A 7,175-nucleotide genomic window follows, 5' to 3' on the forward strand; every position below is an offset into this window, starting at 1 on the left:
AAAAAAAAAAAAGAAACAAAACCTGAACAAAATGCTCTATATGGATCTCATTAATGCAATGTATGAAAGAGGAACAACTACTTTATACTATGGCTCATGTTTCATTTTAGTACTTCTCAGAATTATGCTGATTTTTCACAACAGCACTCTTGAGTAGCATGTATTTTTTTCTATTTATTTATATTCAACTCTGCCCCCTATCTCAAAGGGTTATTGACAAGTTTGATGGGATTGTGTATGAAAAGTGCTTATCAGAATGCCTGGCACATAGAGAACCCCTCCATAAATGGTGACTATCATTATTCTTGATACTTTGGACTAGGGAGTCAGGGAAGTATGTGGGGAAAGAGGGTCTGCTCAAAATGAATTGTAGGAAATATTTAGGTAGTGAATAGCAAAATATTTGTGTTCCCTAATTTAAGACAACTCATTACAGGAACACTGGAATTTACAGAGCTAAAATGTGCATTTGGTGTCTGGGATGAAGAGCTTTTCCATTGCTCAGCCTGTCCAGCCTCATCTAAGGGCCCTTGCCCAAGCTGGGACTGCAGACGATCCTCCAAGATGATCCATTAGATAAGGGAGCTAAACAAAGGAATCCATTGTGACACCACATATGAAGGATGATTGTACAGGAACCATATATTCCTGGAATCTGTGTCAAATCCACACAGAAGTTTTATTTCTGGCCAAGCACTCACCATCACATAAATCTGAAGTATGACAAATAGTACAACAAAAATAAGCAACTGCAAACCACCATCCATTTAAAAGAGGAGAGGTATGATCCAAGACTAACGAAATAAGCATTAACATTTGTAAACATTGATTACACAAAAGGCCTCAATGAATTATTAAATGCTTATCTGGTTTTATTGTGTATAACAATTATAGCAGTTTCGCTATATCATGGTTCTGATCTAAAATGAATATAGTATCTAAAACAAGAAAGAAACATTTGCTCAGCAATACATTTGTGTGTCATCTTAGAAGTTACCCAGACAAGGCAGATGTCCCAGGTTTCTTTCTAAAAAGCTTTCCAAGGAAATTTGAGAAAAGACGCCTTTCTGTTCCCACCCTGATAAATTGCCTGAAGCAAGAGAAGACATTCACAACCTTTCTGCAGACAAAATAGCTGGGCTGAGCATTAACACTTATAAATGTTTAATGGTGATGGTATTCTTTCCCATTAAAAGCATTTCTTTTCTAAAATAAGGGGTGACCCTATTCTCCCACCCTTCACCCTTCATAGCCTCCTAAGTTATAAAGTGTGATCGTGGCATCAGTTGGGTTCCCAGGAGACACCTGATGTTTAATTTTTCTCAGCCTTCACTCTTGGGAAGTGACAGTGTTTGACATCTATTAGAGCACATCACACTTCAGAGGAAGATGATAAAAATCATCAGATTATGTATTTAGACTTTATCTCTTCAGGTAAAATATGTATGACGAAGCTAAATATCCAAATGAGCCATGGTCAGACCATATATAAAAATGGAACTGTGACCATAACCTGCCCAGGAAACCAACCCCATATCTACAATAAACAGTCCCACAAGCACGTCTGCTAAAGCCAGACTTGCAACAACTCTGGGAAATAACAATCTGGGAAGCTAAGCAATAACCTCTGTAATGATGAATCCCAAACGGCCAGGACTTGATGAATAACTTGACAGTTTTCCTAATTTTTGTCCTCACCTCCAATTTAGGACCAATCACAAAAGGCTCCTTAATTAATCACATGGCTGCCAACTCCCTGTTAGCCACCTCCAGCTTCCCAAGCCAACAGCCTCCAATAAGGGCACACCTGAAGCTGTCTCTTGTGTCTGCTGTAAAGTTCTCCCACTCCCCTGCCTGCCTTTGAGTCTGCCAAACGTCAGTGATGGTGGCTGACTCCCTTGCTATAGCAAGCTCTGAATAAACAGCCTTTGCTTTCTCATGTGGTGGTCTTCCTTTATTTCATATATGTAAGTGGTTTGTGTATTTTGTTTTTAATGCTGCCCACCTGCTTCCTGATCATCCCTCCCTGCCACAAGACCTGAAAAACCCTTCACAACCAACAAGTGGAGGCCTGCCTAAGCTCTGCCCTTCACCCTCCCCTCTTCACACTTCCAATGACAAGGATTCTCTCCTTGACCAAATGCTAGCCAGGCTTCTCTGAGCCCCCTTCTAGCCAAAACCCCCTCAGAGTGCCTGCTTGAGAAAGCCCAAGACTGCCCAAAGAATTCTCCGCACCATCTGATGATAGGCTCCTGGCACTTTCTTAGAGCACTTACTCAAAAGCGCTTACAATTGTGACTCCTTCCTCTGTCTCTTTGAGATGCCTTTGTAACTCCTACAAAGGCAATCAAGGACCTAAAAAACATTCCTTTATAATGTAATCACCAGGAAAGATAGGAAGACAGTGTCTTCCAGTCTCTAGAAGGACAGAATCTGGACTTTGATCATTGCCAGCTAGCAGACATAGCTGCCTCAGCATTTATATGCACTAACCCTTTGTTATTTTTCACCTCCCTGACTCTGCCACACTGGTTCCTCTCCTTCATCCCTCACTGCCCCTTTAAAATGCCCAGTCACCTCCGTACAAATCAAAGTTGAGTTCCGTTCACGCTGGACCCTCATCCCTGTTGAAATAGTACATTATAATTACGATCTGTCCTTACCACGTTACCCAATGTCTGGTTTATCTTTGGCACTAACCAGGTGTGTGCCTCCATCCTTCCCCCACCCACACCAATAGCCAATAGCTGGTCTTACTGTTACAGTAGGGAGCTCTTCAGGCACGAACAGGGCAGGAGAGCCCCCCTCCCCACCAAGGAATGTCAGGAAATCATCAGGTGGTGGGCAGGTGGCAATTACATTGTTTCTCTAAAATAATAATTGGTAGCAGCCAGCACGGAGGAAAGGCAGGCTCCAAATAGAAAAAAACCTGAAACTGGTCATCAGCAGCTTCCTGATAAGATCTTAAGAGCTGGGAGAGGAGGCTCGAGCACGTGCACTAAGAGGCAAAATGGCGGCGTTTAACTCCCACATGACCACTTAGGAACAACCAATTGGTAAGGGAAGAACGCCTCAGGTGAGCACAGGCACAACGCCCGTAAACACACTACGCATGCTTCCATCCCACGGACTAGCAGGCCACTGTGCATGTGAAAGCCCACCCCAAAGGAAGAATTAGGGGAAAAGGGAATGCAAGACCCCGGAAATAATGCCAATGTAGAAAACCCTAAGTCAAAGGTCAACGGGGCTCTCCATCTCTCAAGTTGCCCGCTTGGCCCTCTTCGAAGTATACTTTACTTCCTTTCATTCCTGCTCTAAACCTTTTTTTTTTTTTTTATTAAGAGATGGAGTCTCACTCTGTCACCCATCAGGCTGGAGTGCAGTGGCGTAATCTCAGCTCACTGCAGCCTCCACCTCCCGGGTTCAATAGATTCTTCTGCCTCAGCCTCCCAAGTAGCTGGTATTACAGGCTTGCACCAACCACACCTGGCTCATTTTTGTATTTTTAGGCTTTTATTTTGTATTTTTAGGCTCATTTTGCATTTTTTGTATTAGGCTCATTTTGTATTTTTAGGCTTTTACAGGCTTGCACCACCACGCCCAGCTCATTTTTGTATTTCCAGCATGTTGGCCAGGCTGGTCTCAAACTCCTGACCTCAAGTGATCTGCCCACCTCAGCCTCCCAAAATGCTGGGATTACAGGTGTGCGCCACTGTGCCTGACTCTAGTCGAAACATTTTTAAAACTTTCACTCCCGTTGTGAAACTCGCCTTGGTCTCTCACTCTGCCTTATGCCCTTCAGTCGAATTCTGAAGAAGCAAGAACTGAGGTTGCTGCAGACCCACACAGATTCACTATCCCTAACAATACTTTGGGCAGGGTGCTCAGACCTCAGTTTGTCTGAAATGAAAGTTACTGTCACCCCAGAACCTGCATCTTTTCCCTATACTTTGAAAATGTGATAGCTGGTGGCACTCCTGTTAAATCTTTCCATACCTAAGAAATCTTGGCCAGGCTCGCTGCTCATGCCTGTAATCCCACCATTTTGGGAGGTTGAGGCAGGTGAATTGCTTAAGGTCAGGAGTTCAAAACCAGCCTGGCCAACACAGCGAAAACCCATCTCTATTAAAAATACAGAAATTAGCCGGGCGTGGTGGCAGGTGCCTGTAATCCCAGCAACTCGGGAGGCTGAGGCAGGAGAATCGTTTGAACCCAGGACACCACTGCACTCCAGCCTGGGTGACAGAATGAAACTCCGCCTCAAAAAAAAAAAAAAAAAAAAAAAAAAGAAGGAAGGAAGGAAGAAGGAAGGAAGGAAGGAAGAAAAGAGAGGCTGGGCGCGGCGGCGCATACCTGTAATCCTAGCACTTTGGGAGGCTGAGGTGGGTGGATCACCCGATGTCAGGAGTTCAAGACCAGCCTGGCCATCATGTTGAAACCCCATCTTTAAAAATAAAAAATAAAAATAAAAGAAAGAAAGAGAAAGAAAGAAAGAGGGAGAGAGAGAAAGAAAGAGAGAGAGAGAAAGAGAAAGAGAGAGAGAGAGAAAGAAAGAAATCTCTGGATGAGAAATCAATGCCACTGGGTGAAGACCCACTGCCCCATAGAACATTTTCTAGTGAGCCAGACAAAAACTTTTATTTCCCTCATACATGTACCTGCATGTTTATACACAACCTGTCTTAACTACACATCTCAACTTTTCACTTACAGTAACATTTAGGAGGTAGCAATGTTAGCTGCCTAACAGATATAGCTTATGTTTCATTCTTGCAACCCTGGAAAGGCTGTTATGTGTAAAATGGGGATAATAATAAGTACTTCACAGGGTTGTTATGAAGAGCAAATAATGTTGGCTCATAGTGGGAGGTTAGGAATTAATGTCCAATTAGAGAATGAATGAATAACGGAGAACACACAGTACTTCATGAATGTGAGTTACCGTTCCCCTTCAAAACAGCAGAACCAGAAAATAAGCAAGACATAATGCATACATCTCACAATTGTCCTTCATCTGCTTTCCAGGAACCCACCACCTCACTAAACTGACTATTCTATTTTCCAACGACCCAAATAGATCGATATTTCTTGTTTTTAAAATTTAGATCGACATCCCTGTAACTTCTCCCCTTGGGTCCTGGCTCAGTTCCCACGAGCCATACAAGATAACATCAGGCGCCTGAGCCTCCATTTTCTTGACTACGCCCCCCATTTGGCCTTGGGGTTGACTCCCACAGGTAGCTGGGGAAGTTAATGGTCCTGCGTATCCACGCCCACCCACACGTGAAAACAAAATATCTCAGAAACAGTGATTTCCGAGCACGTGTCAAAGTTCTAGTTCACACTTTTGCAGGGCAAAAGACAGCAAAAGGGAAACGCTGGTTCACAGCAAGTCTTAGGAAAGCAAGGGCTCTTTTAGAAATAGAAAGGAACGTCTAGAACCGTGGTTTAACACCCGCTGTTGGGCCCCACCGCCGGAGCTGTCTATCCAGGGCCGAGAATGCGCATTTCTAAGTAGTTCTCAGGCGGTGCTGATGCTGCGGATCTAGGGACCGCACTTTGAGAACCACCGGTGCAGACCCGGGCTAACGTTCTTTAGTCTGATGCGTCAGGGGGCTGTAAAGCTGCCACACCTTCACCGCCGGGCCAGGGCAAAGTAACCTGGTGGCGCCACCCGAGGGCCAGGCCCAGGGCGAGCCTCGGTGCGCCTCTAACCAGAAATACCCCAGGACTGGGTTCCGTTCACCGGCAGCGCCAGGTGGGGGCCATCCGGCCACGCAGCAGTTTTGCTTTTTCTTCGAATTTGGATACTTGGAATGAATGCGATGACGCTGGGGATGAAGGTGTTTTGCTGGCCCCGTGGACAGACTACACCTCCTTCCGATTGCAGCCTCGTTTTCACACCATCCGCCCCAGGCAGGGCGCGGCCCCGTCTCGCCACCGCGGCCCGGGTCATCCGTGTGGCCTGGAGAGGTGGGTGGCTGTGGGTCCCGGCCATAGGCGCCGCGGCGCGCACGCGCGGCAGCGTCTCCAGGCCCCGCCCGGAGGCGCCTGCGCAGAACGGCCTCGCTCCTGGGGGTCGCTGGGAACGACAGTTTAATTCCTCGTTCACCCCTCAAATTTCAGTTTGTGCTTCGGCTTGAAGGAATGAGCCAGGGTATCGTGGACGGAGAATCTTAACAAAATTTGAGTTCTTGAGATCAGAATTTAAAAGTAGCTGCCGAAACCCGGGATCGAACCAGGGACCTTTAGATCTTCAGTCTAACGCTCTCCCAACTGAGCTATTTCGGCACGCTGCTCGCTCTCTTCTGAGTAGACTATCACTGAGTGTTTTGCGTCCAACTGTTTTGCTTGTCTTTTCCTGGTGATCATTTACGGCATTTCTTCCTTGTCCTGTTAAACGGTGTCGTCGGAGTTCTTCCTCCTCACTCCTTCCACGCAGCCACTGGGCGCGCTACACACGCGCCTTACTTTCTTAGACCGCTCTCGGCGCGCGCAGCCTGCACAGCCCAGGGGCTGGTTCCAGGCTCCCGACGGCGGCTCCTAGTGCCGGTTCCATCCACCCAGGGCTGGTCCCCACGAGATCCGGAGCAGCGGGGTCGCCTCGGCGAGCTACTGCCCAGGCCTGGTAGCCCCTTCCCGCCGACCCTCCCCTACCTACGACCGTGCACATTTGTCACCCTGCTCCCCGAAAACTTCCCGGCCCCAGGCGAGGAGCCGTGTAGGCCCAATACGATTGGATGGAGTAGACGGGGCAGGAATCGTCAGAGTGGCCTCGGGAGAGGAGTTTGCAGCCTCTGCGTGCTCCAGGGCCCAGGAAATGTCCACCTTAATCATCACCTCTTTGCATGGAGCTTGACTGGCAAATAAATACTTGGTGAGCTCGCCAACGATGATTATTCAGTCAATGCTGTTTCCCACACGAGTCAACAGATGTTTCTGAAGCACCAGAAACATGCCAGGCGCAGACATTCTTCACTTCCCAAACATCTTACTTTTTCCAGTTCTAATTTTTGTCTCCAATTAAATTGTAATTCTCTCAAGGCAGGGATCTTACTCTGCTCTTTTAGAGCTTTGTATTTAAGTGGAAGCTTCACAGCCAATTTGGACGTTTGGATAGATTGGATGGCTGGATGGAAAGGATGGATAGGATGGATGGGTGGATAGGATGGATG

General features: G+C 46.7%; 1 non-coding gene across 1 annotated transcript; it reads right to left on the minus strand.

Moving 5' to 3' along the window:
* Positions 1–6,218: 6,218 nt before the first annotated feature.
* On the minus strand, positions 6,219–6,291 carry TRNAF-GAA. The gene has a single exon. It is a non-coding gene; the product is annotated as a tRNA-Phe (tRNA).
* Between the last annotated feature and the right edge of the window lie 884 nt (positions 6,292–7,175).

Source organism: Cebus imitator, unplaced genomic scaffold (assembly GCF_001604975.1).
Source record: "Cebus imitator isolate Cc_AM_T3 unplaced genomic scaffold, Cebus_imitator-1.0 Scaffold158, whole genome shotgun sequence".
In the NCBI taxonomy this organism is placed as follows: Eukaryota; Metazoa; Chordata; class Mammalia; order Primates; family Cebidae; genus Cebus; species Cebus imitator.